Genomic DNA, 20,740 nt, shown 5'->3' with positions numbered 1-20,740 from the left:
ATGGCAGTCAGTTTCCACGTGTTTTTTTTTAAAAAGTTTATTCTTATTCTAGACCAAGGGACCACGTACTCAACCATCATGTGCCGTTCAAAAGACTGTTTGGCCTAATGAATAAAGTGTCTGACTTTGGATCAGAAGTTTGAGGTTTCAAGTCCTTTCGTGTTTGTGGCATTGTCTTTCTGCACTCTTTTTGAAAAAAATTTAAATGTAGTGATCGGTTGTTATGAAAGCCTCATGCGCCAATCTGAAGAGCAAGTGGCCTATGGAAAAGGCGTCTTACTTTGGGTCAAAAGATTGAGGGTTATCATCCCTTCATGGTCGTAGCAGTCTCTCTCCACATGCTTTTAGAAAAAAATGTACAGATGCTGAGAGGGTTATATGACAGTTTAGAAAGAAGGGTCAGTTGTAGAAAAGTAAGGACACAAAAAGCAGCTGTCAGAAGTGGGATTTGAACCCACGCCTCCATTTGGAGACCAGAAAACCCAGCTCTGTGTGGGGAAAGAAATCATTCTTGAGTCTGGCGCCTTAGACCACTCGGCCATCCTGACCAACTGCATTGTGGGTGCTACAGCTATTCCCATTCGGTTAACTAAGGAGGAATTTAGCTAGAATTTACCAAGAAAATATAAAGACAATGCCATCACGTTGTGATTTTGAAGATGGAAATTTTGGAGAAAGAGAGAGAAAGAGAGAGATAGAAAGATAGATTGAGAGAGAGAGAATGGGTAAGGTGTCTTTCTTTAGATCAAACATTTATACACATGTTGAGAGACAGAGATGTTAGCGTGTCATAGTCATCAGACTAGGTAAGATTCTAGAATATAAGAAAGCTGTTCTGGACCATGGGAGCATGAATGCAAGGGTCTGACTTCATATCAGAACAATGAGAGGTTGAGTCCAGTTGTGGTAGTCTGTTTACATGTGATTTTTGGAAAAAATGTATACACATGCTGAGAGACAAAGATATAAGCGTGCTATAGTAATCAGAGTAGGTAAGATTCTAGAATGTGAGAATGTTATTCTGCACCATGGAGCATGAATGCAAGCATCGTTACCTAAGGAGGAATTAAGCTTGAATTTACCAAGAAAATATAAAGACAATGTGATCACATTTTGATTCTGAAGATGGTAATTGTGGAGAGAGAGAGAGATAGAAAGATAGATTAAGAGAGAGAATGGGTAAGGTGTCTTTCTTTAGATCAAAAATTTATACACATGCTGAGAGACAGAGATGTTAGCGTGTCATAGTCATCAGACTAGGTAATATTCTAGAATGTGTAAATGTTGTTCTGGACCATGGGAGCATGAATGCAAGGGCCTGACTTCACATGAGAACATTGAGTGTTTGAGTCCAGTTGAGGTAGTCTGTTTGAATGTGCTTTTTGGAAAAAATGTATACACATGCTGAGAGACAAAGATGTAAGCGTGCTATAGTAATCAGAGTAGGTAAGATTCTAGAATGTGAGAATGTTATTCTGCACCATGGAGCATGAATGCAAGCATCGTTAGCTAAGGAGGAATTAAGCTTGAATTTACCAAGAAAATATAAAGACAATGTGATCACATTTTGATTCTGAAGATGGTAATTGTGGAGAGAGAGAGAGAGAGATAGAAAGATAGATTAAGAGAGAGAATGGGTAAGGTGTCTTTCTTTAGATCAAAAATTTATACACATGCTGAGAGACAGAGATGTTAGCGTGTCATAGTCATCAGACTAGGTAATTTTCTAGAATGTGAGAATGTTATTCTGGACCATGGGAGCATGAATGCAAGGGCCTGACTTCAGATCAGAACATTGAGTGTTTGAGTCCAGTTGTGGTAGTCTGTTTCCATGTGCTTTTTTGGAAAAAATGTATACACATGCTGAGAGACAGAGATGTAAGCGTGCCATAGTAATCAGAGTAGGTAACATTCTAGAATGTGAGAATATTAATCTGCACCATGGAGCACGAATGCAAGCATCGTTAACTAAGGAGGAATTTTGCTTGAATTTACCAAGAAAATATAAAGACAATGTGATCACATTTTGATTCTGAAGATGGTAATTGTGGAGAGAGAGAGAGAGAGAGAGAGAGTGTTAAATATTAATGATCCGTTAATTTCTTATAAGACCCAGTTCTGTAGAATGCTTTAGCTTACATGACATAGGCTATTTTTAAGCTTGGCTCATGGTAGAAAGACAGCTCCATATATGTAGAGACCACGTGCTTTAGGAGACATATATAATTCATGGCTAACTGTAGAGGTCGCTCCTCTTCTTCCCTCACCATCATGAGAGACAGACGCAAGATGACATGACATAACAGCTGGTATATTACTTGACGGCGATGTGAGAAGCCGAACTGAGACACAGCAGCCATTTGCTATTCAGGATCTCGGAGAGAAGAAGAATACATGTTGCTTTTGCCATTTGGGATCTCAGAGCATGATCTAATGGACAATTTCTCTTTCACCTATTTTTATTCACCTGTTTTTCTGTAATAACCTTTCTTTGATGGAAGAAACCAAATAAACCACTATATTTTTATCTGGTAACTAGTCCTGAGTATTTTACAGGATATGCATTATTTTACATTGGAGAGCCAGCCAGATCTGAATTTTTGTACTTTTTTGCGGATTTCCCTCAACTTGCACACACGGGGGATTGGACTTTGCTAACGTCAAATCATATGTGCAAGTTATCGGGAATTCCACTACTTACAAGAATCACATAGAACCTAGAAGTAAGAAGTACCAGATAGATTGAGAAGTACTACAAGTGCCAAAAGTACCAGACCTAAGCCAGACGTGTGAAGACAGGAACCCAGCGTTGTCCATCAAAGGAGCTGAGACATTTCAAGGTAAGATAAAATGGATGTCATTAATTGTCTTGCTAAGCAGAGTAAATTGAAATTTAAGTCTGTAGACAATTCTAATTCAGAAGTTTTATGGTTAAGTTTATATGCCGAGTGTGAACTCGAGAATCAGAGGTTAGATTCTAAGTTTTTCAATAGAGAAAGAGAGAGATTAAAAAATATTCTACAGATGGTAGATATATTTCATAGATCTATGTCAGAGAAATCTAAAAATGATTGTGTAGAGGATAGTGATATTCCCGAGATTCACTGTAATGTGGAGAAACAGTTACAAGTAGCAGTCATTGAAGGTGACCTTGCAGACGTGGAACAAGATGGAGAAGTAGGAGGAGACTTCAGAACTGACGTAGAGGACGTACAAGGGAAAGACGTACCACTAAAAATAGAAGACTCACAGGCCCAAATCCGAAGTAGCGTGAGGAAGAATTTGATAAAGATATGCCAAATAATTCCTGCTTATGACAACAAAATAGATGTTTATAGAAACTCTGAGATCTTTGAAAGTTGTACTGATAACTTTGATTTATCTAACGAGGAGAAGAATCAGTTGTTCAAAATGTGGATCCCTGTAAATTTTGCTAGGAGATTGTCTTTAAAGTTATCTGGTGAGACACATGAGAATTTAACTGATAAGGACAGATTAAAAATTCTCATTTTTTGTTCATCAAATGAAAATCATCCAGATATTGATATTCTTCAAAAATTAAGGATTGGTCGGAAGGAATGTATTTTTACGTTCATGTCCATATATGAACGTTTGTATAGAATGCTGAGTGAGAATGTCAAAACACCGTCCCTCATAAGGAGTTTTGTAAGCAAATTTTGGTTTCTAAATCCTGCATCTCGTGTTATTGCGTCACAAAAAGATTCTTTGTTTGAATGTGCGCAATTTCTTGATTTTGCCAGGAAACACGAGAATCGTGAAAGGAAAGTAAATTGTGCTAATTTTGGAAAGACAGGCAGAGTAAAATCTTATCAGAAGCCTGTATTAGCAAAACCTTCTAAAATGAGTTTTCCCCAAATATATGAAGTACAAAGGAGATCACATGTTTGTTATAAGCCATATGGAATGATGCAAAAGAACACCGAAAAGACACAAATTGAATTAAGAAAAATGATGAGTTCTGATTTTCTTTCTGTAACAAAGATGGCCGAATTTAACAGACAGAAACAGGTGGTGAGTGACATCATGGCCTGTAAACTGAATACTCTGCTCCAAGAATCTATCAGCTTTAAAATGGCAAGAACCTTTCAGGATATTTTTTGCAGAGAAATAAGTATGGGTGTAGGAATTGGCTAGAAAAAGTAATATATATTGTGTAACAGTGTTATACAATTAGTGAGTTATAGAGTATAATCCTGTAGTTTTATGGTTTGTGGATATATACATAGTCATACAGTATATATAGAGTGTTTGTAGAAGTAGAAATAGTAGAACTATATTTTTTAATGAAAATTAAAATCTACATCAGTAATAATATTTAGAATATGAATATGATATTAACCTTATTTTTTTATGTTTCCTTAGAATTTTCATTTCAAAGCAGGACTTAATCGAGAAAAATTCTCTTCCAAGGATTTATGCCTTTATTTACACAGGATGTTGCAATAATTGCATGATTTTATATATCTAACCCTTAAAAGGAAATAACCAATTGCTTTTTAAAATGTTCTGGGTGTGTGCTTTTTTACTGCATGGTTTGAATGACAACCACAGCAGGGGAATTTGAACCTTGTTCTAATAATACAAGTATACCAGTATACTATGTCCCTGTTCCTTAGGAAAAGAATTTTAAAGGGGGTCTCAACTTTTGCAAAGCAATGGAATTTTTTTTCCAGGCCTAAATGTCAAGTATAGCTATATACATATATTTATGTCATGTGTATTTGGGGAATATTCAAAGAAATATTAAGAGACTAAATTGAAATAGTTTACAATGCATTGATAATTAGGATAATTTGGGTTAAAATACGTGTATTCATCACACTTTCATATGTGAGGTATAAAGTTAATATGTGACACAGTCTGAGTGACAGTGACTGAGTGTATGAGCAGCTGCTGAGCGAGTAATGTGATACGTTTGTGAGACCTCAGGATCCTGAATGCATGAGAGAAAGAAAAAAAAAAAAAAAACCCCCAAAGCTTTTATCTTTAGGAAATTATTAGAATATTAAGATACATAATGAAATATTATCTATACAAACATATATTTCTATATTTCTATAGTAATTATTATTTCTTGATTTAGTTAATTGTGGATAAGTGCAATCGCACAACAAAATAGAAAATAGTTTAGGAAGAAAATCTATTCTTTCCTTATCAGCTTTAGCTCTTTTAAACAGGCACCAGCACAGAGCCTGGTATTCACCAGCTGCATCTGGGAATAGTGGACCTTCCTTCTCTGTCCAAGTGTGTTAATCTTAAACTACATTTAAATTAATTTTTCCAAAGGATAATTTTATGATATTCAAATTAATTTTGATGGTTACACATCTTCAGACAAATAATGGTATAAGCAAGTATAAATTCACATAATTTATACATTAATTATTTTTAATTTTGGTTTTGATAAATGAATTATTTCATGAAACAATATTTTTTGGTATTAAGGGGGAAATATGTTTTTTATCCTGACTACATAATCACATTTGATTAATACTTCTTCTTCACACATTTTAATAGGAAAAAATATTAATAAGGTACAATGGTATAAGTATTGGGTATAATAACAAGTATTATAAAGAGTCATTTCTTTACACTAAGAGGAATTACATGCAAAGTTGCATGATTTGAATATTTTGATAACACAAGTTTATGACAATTATGAAATAATCCAGATCATGGAAATATTAAGGGTGTATGTTACTGAAGACATAACTACACTGCATCAACATAAAGGCCTTATTCTTATTTTTATTTTTATTCTTATTTTTCATTATTTTTAATTCTTTCACCAATATTTAGTAAAGTAATATCTACTGAGAATATTGCTTCATTAAATATAGCAATTATATGGTTCTATTACTAAGAAAATGTTTCACTTCTGAGTTATATGCAACAATTCTTTTATTCATTCATTCGCTCACTCATATATTCTTATTTTGGTTCATGGCTTTACATTCCTACATATTATTAGTATAATGAATATATTCCTTATTAATAAAGATGATAACACTGGTTACATAAAACACAGTGACACCTATGGGTTGAAAAAGGTAATTACACCTATGACATAAAAATGTTCACATGAAAAAAATGGATAATAATGTATTATCACTTATTATTGGTTTATTATTTCAAATATTGAAATCCATATACAGTACAAATTCTGATAATAATTATATGGATATTACTGATTGCTATGGTACGCTGTGATATTATGGGATAGGGAAATTACCAGATTTGGTATAGAATAGGGAATGAAGACTTCAAGCAAGATACTGAAATTATGTTAATAAAGACTTTTCACATTTCTAAACTTCATTGATTTTTATCAGTTGCAAGAAGAAGAATGCCGCGATCCAGAAATCCCAGAAGGTAACAAAGCTATGATTACTGAGTAATAGACTGTGTTAATTACAAGTGCAGTATCCACCACTGACAGTCACAAGTGCAGTATCCACCACCGACAGTCACAATTAAAGTGTCTAACCTGACAACCAGAGGACGATGATCCTATGATGCTGAGATGAACTGTGTTATCACGTTCTTATCAAGTTCCAGAGGTTTTCAATCACCTGAAAAGCTTCGATGAAAGCTGGTGAACAATGAAGGTAATTATCAGGAAGCTACAACCCTGACATATGTCCTGTGCATTAGGACAAGGACTGGTTATGGTGCTATGTTTAGCAAGGAAGAGTCATTTTAACCCTTGCTTTGCTGACCAAAGACGTCACACCTGTTCAAAGACCAGTACCGATGGAGGATTCCAGAATATCCAAGGCGAGCCAATGTAAGCCCAGGTTTTTAAAGATGACACTGCACAGATATTAAAGCTGCATTTCATCTATAGACTTTGTTTCTTATCAACATTTGAATTTATGGACTTTGATTTGATACACCACACAATTCCTACAACATCTATATGCTATAAGAAAACTGTATTTTTAAAAGAACCAAGAAGAAGACAGAAGACATCAAAATGAAGACCAGATGACATCAGATGATGATGACTGGACCTGAGATGCTTCAATTTAGACTTAGGGAAGTATAATTATACATATTTTATATGAATATTGTTCACGGCTTACCATAACATGAATTCACATCAATTATGTCATTGAGTACTTATAACGGTAATCTAATATTATTATTATTATTATTATTATTATTGATATTAAATTATTTTGTCAAAGAAGAAGAAAAGAAGAAAAAAGATCGTTATATTTGAGGGTTCCAATTAATGTCTGTCTCCCTCAAAAGGGGGAATTGTTAAATATTAATAATCCGTTAATTTCTTATAAGACCCAGTTCTGTAGAATGCTTTAGCTTACATGACATAGGCTATTTTTAAGCTTGGCTCATGGTAGAAAGACAGCTCCATATATGTAGAGACCACGTGCTTTAGGAGACATATATAATTCATGGCTAACTGTAGAGGTCGCTCCTCTTCTTCCCTCACCATCATGAGAGACAGACGCAAGATGACATGACATAACAGCTGGTATATTACTTGACGGCGATGTGAGAAGCCGAACTGAGACACAGCAGCCATTTGCTATTCAGGATCTCGGAGAGAAGAAGAATACATGTTGCTTTTGCCATTTGGGATCTCAGAGCATGATCTAATGGACAATTTCTCTTTCACCTATTTTTATTCACCTGTTTTTCTGTAATAACCTTTCTTTGATGGAAGAAACCAAATAAACCACTATATTTTTATCTGGTAACTAGTCCTGAGTATTTTACAGGATATGCATTATTTTACAGAGAGAGAGAGAGAGAGAGAGAGAGAGAGAGAGAGAGAGAGAGAGAGAGAGAGAATACATCAATGGGTAAGATGCCATCAGGCTTAAGATCAGGGTTTTGAGGGTTCGGGTCCCGACATGGCAGTCAGTTTCCACGTGTTTTTTTTTAAAAAGTTTATTCTTATTCTAGACCAAGGGACCACGTACTCAACCATCATGTGCCGTTCAAAAGACTGTTTGGCCTAATGAATAAAGTGTCTGACTTTGGATCAGAAGTTTGAGGTTTCAAGTCCTTTCGTGTTTGTGGCATTGTCTTTCTGCACTCTTTTTGAAAAAAATTTAAATGTAGTGATCGGTTGTTATGAAAGCCTCATGCGCCAATCTGAAGAGCAAGTGGCCTATGGAAAAGGCGTCTTACTTTGGGTCAAAAGATTGAGGGTTATCATCCCTTCATGGTCGTAGCAGTCTCTCTCCACATGCTTTTAGAAAAAAATGTACAGATGCTGAGAGGGTTATATGACAGTTTAGAAAGAAGGGTCAGTTGTAGAAAAGTAAGGACACAAAAAGCAGCTGTCAGAAGTGGGATTTGAACCCACGCCTCCATTTGGAGACCAGAAAACCCAGCTCTGTGTGGGGAAAGAAATCATTCTTGAGTCTGGCGCCTTAGACCACTCGGCCATCCTGACCAACTGCATTGTGGGTGCTACAGCTATTCCCATTCGGTTAACTAAGGAGGAATTTAGCTAGAATTTACCAAGAAAATATAAAGACAATGCCATCACGTTGTGATTTTGAAGATGGAAATTTTGGAGAAAGAGAGAGAAAGAGAGAGATAGAAAGATAGATTGAGAGAGAGAGAATGGGTAAGGTGTCTTTCTTTAGATCAAACATTTATACACATGTTGAGAGACAGAGATGTTAGCGTGTCATAGTCATCAGACTAGGTAAGATTCTAGAATATAAGAAAGCTGTTCTGGACCATGGGAGCATGAATGCAAGGGTCTGACTTCATATCAGAACAATGAGAGGTTGAGTCCAGTTGTGGTAGTCTGTTTCCATGTGATTTTTGGAAAAAATGTATACACATGCTGAGAGACAAAGATATAAGCGTGCTATAGTAATCAGAGTAGGTAAGATTCTAGAATGTGAGAATGTTATTCTGCACCATGGAGCATGAATGCAAGCATCGTTAGCTAAGGAGGAATTAAGCTTGAATTTACCAAGAAAATATAAAGACAATGTGATCACATTTTGATTCTGAAGATGGTAATTGTGGAGAGAGAGAGAGATAGAAAGATAGATTAAGAGAGAGAATGGGTAAGGTGTCTTTCTTTAGATCAAAAATTTGTACACATGCTGAGAGACAGAGATGTTAGCGTGTCATAGTCATCAGACTAGGTAAGATTCTAGAATGTGTAAATGTTGTTCTGGACCATGGGAGCATGAATGCAAGGGCCTGACTTCAGATCAGAACATTGAGTGTTTGAGTCCAGTTGAGGTAGTCTGTTTGAATGTGCTTTTTGGAAAAAATGTATACACATGCTGAGAGACAAAGATGTAAGCGTGCTATAGTAATCAGAGTAGGTAAGATTCTAGAATGTGAGAATGTTATTCTGCACCATGGAGCATGAATGCAAGCATCGTTAGCTAAGGAGGAATTAAGCTTGAATTTACCAAGAAAATATAAAGACAATGTGATCACATTTTGATTCTGAAGATGGTAATTGTGGAGAGAGAGAGAGAGATAGAAAGATAGATTAAGAGAGAGAATGGGTAAGGTGTCTTTCTTTAGATCAAAAATTTATACACATGCTGAGAGACAGAGATGTTAGCGTGTCATAGTCATCAGACTAGGTAATTTTCTAGAATGTGAGAATGTTATTCTGGACCATGGGAGCATGAATGCAAGGGCCTGACTTCAGATCAGAACATTGAGTGTTTGAGTCCAGTTGTGGTAGTCTGTTTCCATGTGCTTTTTTGGAAAAAATGTATACACATGCTGAGAGACAGAGATGTAAGCGTGCCATAGTAATCAGAGTAGGTAACATTCTAGAATGTGAGAATATTAATCTGCACCATGGAGCACGAATGCAAGCATCGTTAACTAAGGAGGAATTTTGCTTGAATTTACCAAGAAAATATAAAGACAATGTGATCACATTTTGATTCTGAAGATGGTAATTGTGGAGAGAGAGAGAGATAGAAAGATAGATTAAGAGAGAGAATGGGTAAGGTGTCTTTCTTTAGATCAAAAATTTATACACATGCTGAGAGACAGAGATGTTAGCGTGTCATAGTCATCAGACTAGGTAAGATTCTAGAATGTGTAAATGTTGTTCTGGACCATGGGAGCATGAATGCAAGGGCCTGACTTCAGATCAGAACATTGAGTGTTTGAGTCCAGTTGAGGTAGTCTGTTTGAATGTGCTTTTTGGAAAAAATGTATACACATGCTGAGAGACAAAGATGTAAGCGTGCTATAGTAATCAGAGTAGGTAAGATTCTAGAATGTGAGAATGTTATTCTGCACCATGGAGCATGAATGCAAGCATCGTTAGCTAAGGAGGAATTAAGCTTGAATTTACCAAGAAAATATAAAGACAATGTGATCACATTTTGATTCTGAAGATGGTAATTGTGGAGAGAGAGAGAGAGATAGAAAGATAGATTAAGAGAGAGAATGGGTAAGGTGTCTTTCTTTAGATCAAAAATTTATACACATGCTGAGAGACAGAGATGTTAGCGTGTCATAGTCATCAGACTAGGTAATTTTCTAGAATGTGAGAATGTTATTCTGGACCATGGGAGCATGAATGCAAGGGCCTGACTTCAGATCAGAACATTGAGTGTTTGAGTCCAGTTGTGGTAGTCTGTTTCCATGTGCTTTTTTGGAAAAAATGTATACACATGCTGAGAGACAGAGATGTAAGCGTGCCATAGTAATCAGAGTAGGTAACATTCTAGAATGTGAGAATATTAATCTGCACCATGGAGCACGAATGCAAGCATCGTTAACTAAGGAGGAATTTTGCTTGAATTTACCAAGAAAATATAAAGACAATGTGATCACATTTTGATTCTGAAGATGGTAATTGTGGAGAGAGAGAGAGAGAGAGAGAGAGTGTTAAATATTAATGATCCGTTAATTTCTTATAAGACCCAGTTCTGTAGAATGCTTTAGCTTACATGACATAGGCTATTTTTAAGCTTGGCTCATGGTAGAAAGACAGCTCCATATATGTAGAGACCACGTGCTTTAGGAGACATATATAATTCATGGCTAACTGTAGAGGTCGCTCCTCTTCTTCCCTCACCATCATGAGAGACAGACGCAAGATGACATGACATAACAGCTGGTATATTACTTGACGGCGATGTGAGAAGCCGAACTGAGACACAGCAGCCATTTGCTATTCAGGATCTCGGAGAGAAGAAGAATACATGTTGCTTTTGCCATTTGGGATCTCAGAGCATGATCTAATGGACAATTTCTCTTTCACCTATTTTTATTCACCTGTTTTTCTGTAATAACCTTTCTTTGATGGAAGAAACCAAATAAACCACTATATTTTTATCTGGTAACTAGTCCTGAGTATTTTACAGGATATGCATTATTTTACATTGGAGAGCCAGCCAGATCTGAATTTTTGTACTTTTTTGCGGATTTCCCTCAACTTGCACACACGGGGGATTGGACTTTGCTAACGTCAAATCATATGTGCAAGTTATCGGGAATTCCACTACTTACAAGAATCACATAGAACCTAGAAGTAAGAAGTACCAGATAGATTGAGAAGTACTACAAGTGCCAAAAGTACCAGACCTAAGCCAGACGTGTGAAGACAGGAACCCAGCGTTGTCCATCAAAGGAGCTGAGACATTTCAAGGTAAGATAAAATGGATGTCATTAATTGTCTTGCTAAGCAGAGTAAATTGAAATTTAAGTCTGTAGACAATTCTAATTCAGAAGTTTTATGGTTAAGTTTATATGCCGAGTGTGAACTCGAGAATCAGAGGTTAGATTCTAAGTTTTTCAATAGAGAAAGAGAGAGATTAAAAAATATTCTACAGATGGTAGATATATTTCATAGATCTATGTCAGAGAAATCTAAAAATGATTGTGTAGAGGATAGTGATATTCCCGAGATTCACTGTAATGTGGAGAAACAGTTACAAGTAGCAGTCATTGAAGGTGACCTTGCAGACGTGGAACAAGATGGAGAAGTAGGAGGAGACTTCAGAACTGACGTAGAGGACGTACAAGGGAAAGACGTACCACTAAAAATAGAAGACTCACAGGCCCAAATCCGAAGTAGCGTGAGGAAGAATTTGATAAAGATATGCCAAATAATTCCTGCTTATGACAACAAAATAGATGTTTATAGAAACTCTGAGATCTTTGAAAGTTGTACTGATAACTTTGATTTATCTAACGAGGAGAAGAATCAGTTGTTCAAAATGTGGATCCCTGTAAATTTTGCTAGGAGATTGTCTTTAAAGTTATCTGGTGAGACACATGAGAATTTAACTGATAAGGACAGATTAAAAATTCTCATTTTTTGTTCATCAAATGAAAATCATCCAGATATTGATATTCTTCAAAAATTAAGGATTGGTCGGAAGGAATGTATTTTTACGTTCATGTCCATATATGAACGTTTGTATAGAATGCTGAGTGAGAATGTCAAAACACCGTCCCTCATAAGGAGTTTTGTAAGCAAATTTTGGTTTCTAAATCCTGCATCTCGTGTTATTGCGTCACAAAAAGATTCTTTGTTTGAATGTGCGCAATTTCTTGATTTTGCCAGGAAACACGAGAATCGTGAAAGGAAAGTAAATTGTGCTAATTTTGGAAAGACAGGCAGAGTAAAATCTTATCAGAAGCCTGTATTAGCAAAACCTTCTAAAATGAGTTTTCCCCAAATATATGAAGTACAAAGGAGATCACATGTTTGTTATAAGCCATATGGAATGATGCAAAAGAACACCGAAAAGACACAAATTGAATTAAGAAAAATGATGAGTTCTGATTTTCTTTCTGTAACAAAGATGGCCGAATTTAACAGACAGAAACAGGTGGTGAGTGACATCATGGCCTGTAAACTGAATACTCTGCTCCAAGAATCTATCAGCTTTAAAATGGCAAGAACCTTTCAGGATATTTTTTGCAGAGAAATAAGTATGGGTGTAGGAATTGGCTAGAAAAAGTAATATATATTGTGTAACAGTGTTATACAATTAGTGAGTTATAGAGTATAATCCTGTAGTTTTATGGTTTGTGGATATATACATAGTCATACAGTATATATAGAGTGTTTGTAGAAGTAGAAATAGTAGAACTGTATTTTTTAATGAAAATTAAAATCTGCATCAGTAATAATATTTAGAATATGAATATGATATTAACCTTATTTTTTTATGTTTCCTTAGAATTTTCATTTCAAAGCAGGACTTAATCGAGAAAAATTCTCTTCCAAGGATTTATGCCTTTATTTACACAGGATGTTGCAATAATTGCATGATTTTATATATCTAACCCTTAAAAGGAAATAACCAATTGCTTTTTAAAATGTTCTGGGTGTGTGCTTTTTTACTGCATGGTTTGAATGACAACCACAGCAGGGGAATTTGAACCTTGTTCTAATAATACAAGTATACCAGTATACTATGTCCCTGTTCCTTAGGAAAAGAATTTTAAAGGGGGTCTCAACTTTTGCAAAGCAATGGAATTTTTTTTCCAGGCCTAAATGTCAAGTATAGCTATATACATATATTTATGTCATGTGTATTTGGGGAATATTCAAAGAAATATTAAGAGACTAAATTGAAATAGTTTACAATGCATTGATAATTAGGATAATTTGGGTTAAAATACGTGTATTCATCACACTTTCATATGTGAGGTATAAAGTTAATATGTGACACAGTCTGAGTGACAGTGACTGAGTGTATGAGCAGCTGCTGAGCGAGTAATGTGATACGTTTGTGAGACCTCAGGATCCTGAATGCATGAGAGAAAGAAAAAAAAAAAAAAACCCCCAAAGCTTTTATCTTTAGGAAATTATTAGAATATTAAGATACATAATGAAATATTATCTATACAAACATATATTTCTATATTTCTATAGTAATTATTATTTCTTGATTTAGTTAATTGTGGATAAGTGCAATCGCACAACAAAATAGAAAATAGTTTAGGAAGAAAATCTATTCTTTCCTTATCAGCTTTAGCTCTTTTAAACAGGCACCAGCACAGAGCCTGGTATTCACCAGCTGCATCTGGGAATAGTGGACCTTCCTTCTCTGTCCAAGTGTGTTAATCTTAAACTACATTTAAATTAATTTTTCCAAAGGATAATTTTATGATATTCAAATTAATTTTGATGGTTACACATCTTCAGACAAATAATGGTATAAGCAAGTATAAATTCACATAATTTATACATTAATTATTTTTAATTTTGGTTTTGATAAATGAATTATTTCATGAAACAATATTTTTTGGTATTAAGGGGGAAATATGTTTTTTATCCTGACTACATAATCACATTTGATTAATACTTCTTCTTCACACATTTTAATAGGAAAAAATATTAATAAGGTACAATGGTATAAGTATTGGGTATAATAACAAGTATTATAAAGAGTCATTTCTTTACACTAAGAGGAATTACATGCAAAGTTGCATGATTTGAATATTTTGATAACACAAGTTTATGACAATTATGAAATAATCCAGATCATGGAAATATTAAGGGTGTATGTTACTGAAGACATAACTACACTGCATCAACATAAAGGCCTTATTCTTATTTTTATTTTTATTCTTATTTTTCATTATTTTTAATTCTTTCACCAATATTTAGTAAAGTAATATCTACTGAGAATATTGCTTCATTAAATATAGCAATTATATGGTTCTATTACTAAGAAAATGTTTCACTTCTGAGTTATATGCAACAATTCTTTTATTCATTCATTCGCTCACTCATATATTCTTATTTTGGTTCATGGCTTTACATTCCTACATATTATTAGTATAATGAATATATTCCTTATTAATAAAGATGATAACACTGGTTACATAAAACACAGTGACACCTATGGGTTGAAAAAGGTAATTACACCTATGACATAAAAATGTTCTATCACATGAAAAAAATGGATAATAATGTATTATCACTTATTATTGGTTTATTATTTCAAATATTGAAATCCATATACAGTACAAATTCTGATAATAATTATATGGATATTACTGATTGCTATGGTACGCTGTGATATTATGGGATAGGGAAATTACCAGATTTGGTATAGAATAGGGAATGAAGACTTCAAGCAAGATACTGAAATTATGTTAATAAAGACTTTTCACATTTCTAAACTTCATTGATTTTTATCAGTTGCAAGAAGAAGAATGCCGCGATCCAGAAATCCCAGAAGGTAACAAAGCTATGATTACTGAGTAATAGACTGTGTTAATTACAAGTGCAGTATCCACCACTGACAGTCACAAGTGCAGTATCCACCACCGACAGTCACAATTAAAGTGTCTAACCTGACAACCAGAGGACGATGATCCTATGATGCTGAGATGAACTGTGTTATCACGTTCTTATCAAGTTCCAGAGGTTTTCAATCACCTGAAAAGCTTCGATGAAAGCTGGTGAACAATGAAGGTAATTATCAGGAAGCTACAACCCTGACATATGTCCTGTGCATTAGGACAAGGACTGGTTATGGTGCTATGTTTAGCAAGGAAGAGTCATTTTAACCCTTGCTTTGCTGACCAAAGACGTCACACCTGTTCAAAGACCAGTACCGATGGAGGATTCCAGAATATCCAAGGCGAGCCAATGTAAGCCCAGGTTTTTAAAGATGACACTGCACAGATATTAAAGCTGCATTTCATCTATAGACTTTGTTTCTTATCAACATTTGAATTTATGGACTTTGATTTGATACACCACACAATTCCTACAACATCTATATGCTATAAGAAAACTGTATTTTTAAAAGAACCAAGAAGAAGACAGAAGACATCAAAATGAAGACCAGATGACATCAGATGATGATGACTGGACCTGAGATGCTTCAATTTAGACTTAGGGAAGTATAATTATACATATTTTATATGAATATTGTTCACGGCTTACCATAACATGAATTCACATCAATTATGTCATTGAGTACTTATAACGGTAATCTAATATTATTATTATTATTATTATTATTATTGATATTAAATTATTTTGTCAAAGAAGAAGAAAAGAAGAAAAAAGATCGTTATATTTGAGGGTTCCAATTAATGTCTGTCTCCCTCAAAAGGGGGAATTGTTAAATATTAATAATCCGTTAATTTCTTATAAGACCCAGTTCTGTAGAATGCTTTAGCTTACATGACATAGGCTATTTTTAAGCTTGGCTCATGGTAGAAAGACAGCTCCATATATGTAGAGACCACGTGCTTTAGGAGACATATATAATTCATGGCTAACTGTAGAGGTCGCTCCTCTTCTTCCCTCACCATCATGAGAGACAGACGCAAGATGACATGACATAACAGCTGGTATATTACTTGACGGCGATGTGAGAAGCCGAACTGAGACACAGCAGCCATTTGCTATTCAGGATCTCGGAGAGAAGAAGAATACATGTTGCTTTTGCCATTTGGGATCTCAGAGCATGATCTAATGGACAATTTCTCTTTCACCTATTTTTATTCACCTGTTTTTCTGTAATAACCTTTCTTTGATGGAAGAAACCAAATAAACCACTATATTTTTATCTGGTAACTAGTCCTGAGTATTTTACAGGATATGCATTATTTTACAGAGAGAGAGAGAGAGAGAGAGAGAGAGAGAGAGAGAGAATACATCAATGGGTAAGATGCCATCAGGCTTAAGATCAGGGTTTTGAGGGTTCGGGTCCCGACATGGCAGTCAGTTTCCACGTGTTTTTTTTTAAAAAGTTTATTCTTATTCTAGACCAAGGGACCACGTACTCAACCATCATGTGCCGTTCAAAAGACTGTTTGGCCTAATGAATAAAGTGTCTGACTTTGGATCAGAAGTTTGAGGTTTCAAGTCCTTTCGTGTTTGTGGCATTGTCTTTCTGCACTCTTTTTGAAAAAAATTTAAATGTAGTGATCGGTTGTTATGAAAGCCTCATGCGCCAATCTGAAGAGCAAGTGGCCTATGGAAAAGGCGTCTTACTTTGGGTCAAAAGATTGAGGGTTATCATACCTTCATGGTCGTAGCAGTCTCTCTCCACATGCTTTTAGAAAAAAATGTACAGATGCTGAGAGGGTTATATGACAGTTTAGAAAGAAGGGTCAGTTGTAGAAAAGTAAGGACACAAAAAGCAGCTGTCAGAAGTGGGATTTGAACCCACGCCTCCATTTGGAGACCAGAAAACCCAGCTCTGTGTGGGGAAAGAAATCATTCTTGAGTCTGGCGCCTTAGACCACTCGGCCATCCTGACCAACTGCATTGTGGGTGCTACAGCTATTCCCATTCGGTTAACTAAGGAGGAATTTAGCTAGAATTTACCAAGAAAATATAAAGACAATGCCATCACGTTGTGATTTTGAAGATGGAAATTTTGGAGAAAGAGAGAGAAAGAGAGAGATAGAAAGATAGATTGAGAGAGAGAGAATGGGTAAGGTGTCTTTCTTTAGATCAAACATTTATACACATGTTGAGAGACAGAGATGTTAGCGTGTCATAGTCATCAGACTAGGTAAGATTCTAGAATATAAGAAAGCTGTTCTGGACCATGGGAGCATGAATGCAAGGGTCTGACTTCATATCAGAACAATGAGAGGTTGAGTCCAGTTGTGGTAGTCTGTTTCCATGTGATTTTTGGAAAAAATGTATACACATGCTGAGAGACAAAGATATAAGCGTGCTATAGTAATCAGAGTAGGTAAGATTCTAGAATGTGAGAATGTTATTCTGCACCATGGAGCATGAATGCAAGCATCGTTAGCTAAGGAGGAATTAAGCTTGAATTTACCAAGAAAATATAAAGACAATGTGATCACATTTTGATTCTGAAGATGGTAATTGTGGAGAGAGAGAGAGATAGAAAGATAGATTAAGAGAGAGAATGGGTAAGGTGTCTTTCTTTAGATCAAAAATTTATACACATGCTGAGAGACAGAGATGTTAGCGTGTCATAGTCATCAGACTAGGTAAGATTCTAGAATGTGTAAATGTTGTTCTGGACCATGGGAGCATGAATGCAAGGGCCTGACTTCAGATCAGAACATTGAGTGTTTGAGTCCAGTTGAGGTAGTCTGTTTGAATGTGCTTTTTGGAAAAAATGTATACACATGCTGAGAGACAAAGATGTAAGCGTGCTATAGTAATCAGAGTAGGTAAGATTCTAGAATGTGAGAATGTTATTCTGCACCATGGAGCATGAATGCAAGCATCGTTAGCTAAGGAGGAATTAAGCTTGAATTTACCAAGAAAATATAAAGACAATGTGATCACATTTTGATTCTGAAGATGGTAATTGTGGAGAGAGAGAGAGAGATAGAAAGATAGATTAAGAGAGAGAATGGGTAAGGTGTCTTTCTTTAGATCAAAAATTTATACACATGCTGAGAGACAGAGATGTTAGCGTGTCATAGTCATCAGACTAGGTAATTTTCTAGAATGTGAGAATGTTATTCTGGACCATGGGAGCATGAATGCAAGGGCCTGACTTCAGATCAGAACATTGAGTGTTTGAGTCCAGTTGTGGTAGTCTGTTTCCATGTGCTTTTTTGGAAAAAATGTATACACATGCTGAGAGACAGAGATGTAAGCGTGCCATAGTAATCAGAGTAGGTAACATTCTAGAATGTGAGAATATTAATCTGCACCATGGAGCACGAATGCAAGCATCGTTAACTAAGGAGGAATTTTGCTTGAATTTACCAAGAAAATATAAAGACAATGTGATCACATTTTGATTCTGAAGATGGTAATTGTGGAGAGAGAGAGAGATAGAAAGATAGATTAAGAGAGAGAATGGGTAAGGTGTCTTTCTTTAGATCAAAAATTTATACACATGCTGAGAGACAGAGATGTTAGCGTGTCATAGTCATCAGACTAGGTAAGATTCTAGAATGTGTAAATGTTGTTCTGGACCATGGGAGCATGAATGCAAGGGCCTGACTTCAGATCAGAACATTGAGTGTTTGAGTCCAGTTGAGGTAGTCTGTTTGAATGTGCTTTTTGGAAAAAATGTATACACATGCTGAGAGACAAAGATGTAAGCGTGCTATAGTAATCAGAGTAGGTAAGATTCTAGAATGTGAGAATGTTATTCTGCACCATGGAGCATGAATGCAAGCATCGTTAGCTAAGGAGGAATTAAGCTTGAATTTACCAAGAAAATATAAAGACAATGTGATCACATTTTGATTCTGAAGATGGTAATTGTGGAGAGAGAGAGAGAGATAGAAAGATAGATTAAGAGAGAGAATGGGTAAGGTGTCTTTCTTTAGATCAAAAATTTATACACATGCTGAGAGACAGAGATGTTAGCGTGTCATAGTCATCAGACTAGGTAATTTTCTAGAATGTGAGAATGTTATTCTGGACCATGGGAGCATGAATGCAAGGGCCTGACTTCAGATCAGAACATTGAGTGTTTGAGTCCAGTTGTGGTAGTCTGTTTCCATGTGCTTTTTTGGAAAAAATGTATACACATGCTGAGAGACAGAGATGTAAGCGTGCCATAGTAATCAGAGTAGGTAACATTCTAGAATGTGAGAATATTAATCTGCACCATGGAGCACGAATGCAAGCATCGTTAACTAAGGAGGAATTTTGCTTGAATTTACCAAGAAAATATAAAGACAATGTGATCACATTTTGATTCTGAAGATGGTAATTGTGGAGAGAGAGAGAGAGAGAGAGAGAGAGAGAGAGAGAGAGAGAGAGAGAGAGAGAGAGAGAGAGAGAGAGAGAGAGAGAGAGAGAGAGAGAGAGAGAGAGAGAGAGAGAGAGAGAGAGAGAGAGAGAGAGAGAGAGAGAGAATACATCAATGGGTAAGATGCCGTCAGGCTTAAGATCAGGGTTTTGAGGGTTCGGGTCCCGACATGGCAGTCAGTTTCCACGTGTTTTTTTAAAAAAAGTTTATTCTTATTCTAGACCAAGGGACCACGTACTCAACCATCATGTGCCATTCAAAAGACTGTTTGGCCTAATGAATAAAGTGTCTGACTTTGGATCAGAAGTTTGAGGTTTCAAGTCCTTTCGTGTTTGTGGCATTGTCTTTCTGCACTCTTTTTGAAAAAAATTTAAATGTAGTGATCGGTTGTTATGAAAGCCTCATGCGCCAATCTGAAGAGCAAGTGGCCTATGGAAAAGGCGTCTTACTTTGGGTCAAAAGATTGAGGGTTATCATCCCTTCATGGTCGTAGCAGTCTCTCTCCACATGCTTTTAGAAAAAAATGTACAGATGCTGAGAGGGTTATATGACAGTTTAGAAAGAAGGGTCAGTTGTAGAAAAGTAAGGACACAAAAAGCAGCTGTCAGAAGGGGGATTTGAACCCACGCCTCCATTTGGAGACCAGAAAACCCAGCTCTGTGTGGGGAAAGAAATCATTCTTGAGTCTGGCGCCTTAGACCACTCGGCCATCCTGACCAACTGCATTGTGGGTGCTACAGCTTTTCCCATTCGGTTAACTAAGGAGGAATTTAGCTAGAATTTACCAAGAAAATATAAAGACAATGCCATCACGCTGTGATTTTGAAGATGGAAATTTTGGAGAAAGAGAGAGAAAGAGAGAGATAGAAAGATAGATTGAGAGAGAGAGAATGGGTAAGGTGTCTTTCTTTAGATCAAACATTTATACACATGTTGAGAGACAGAGATGTTAGCGTGTCATAGTCATCAGACTAGGTAAGATTCTAGAATATAAGAAAGCTGTTCTGGACCATGGGAGCATGAATGCAAGGGTCTGACTTCATATCAGA

General features: G+C 35.8%; 4 non-coding genes across 4 annotated transcripts; all 4 read right to left on the bottom strand.

Moving 5' to 3' along the window:
- Positions 1-433: 433 nt before the first annotated feature.
- On the bottom strand, positions 434-548 carry TRNAL-CAA (transfer RNA leucine (anticodon CAA)). Its single transcript has 2 exons — positions 511-548; positions 434-479 (listed from the first exon to the last, which is right to left on the bottom strand). It is a non-coding gene; the product is annotated as a tRNA-Leu (tRNA).
- A 7,786-nt stretch (positions 549-8,334) lies between these two features.
- On the bottom strand, positions 8,335-8,449 carry TRNAL-CAA (transfer RNA leucine (anticodon CAA)). Its single transcript has 2 exons — positions 8,412-8,449; positions 8,335-8,380 (listed from the first exon to the last, which is right to left on the bottom strand). It is a non-coding gene; the product is annotated as a tRNA-Leu (tRNA).
- Positions 8,450-17,131: 8,682 nt separating this feature from the next.
- TRNAL-CAA (transfer RNA leucine (anticodon CAA)) lies at positions 17,132-17,246 on the bottom strand. The gene is made up of 2 exons: positions 17,209-17,246; positions 17,132-17,177 (listed from the first exon to the last, which is right to left on the bottom strand). It is a non-coding gene; the product is annotated as a tRNA-Leu (tRNA).
- A 3,047-nt stretch (positions 17,247-20,293) lies between these two features.
- TRNAL-CAA (transfer RNA leucine (anticodon CAA)) lies at positions 20,294-20,408 on the bottom strand. The gene is made up of 2 exons: positions 20,371-20,408; positions 20,294-20,339 (listed from the first exon to the last, which is right to left on the bottom strand). It is a non-coding gene; the product is annotated as a tRNA-Leu (tRNA).
- Positions 20,409-20,740: the final 332 nt, after the last annotated feature.

The sequence above is a fragment of the Dendrobates tinctorius genome, unplaced genomic scaffold (genome assembly GCF_039654945.1).
Source record: "Dendrobates tinctorius isolate UK_male_01 unplaced genomic scaffold, ASM3965494v1 ptg000702l, whole genome shotgun sequence".
In the NCBI taxonomy this organism is placed as follows: Eukaryota; Metazoa; Chordata; class Amphibia; order Anura; family Dendrobatidae; genus Dendrobates; species Dendrobates tinctorius.
The sequence above is the reverse complement of the archived record's forward strand: the minus strand, read 5'-3'. Positions and strand labels throughout refer to the sequence as shown.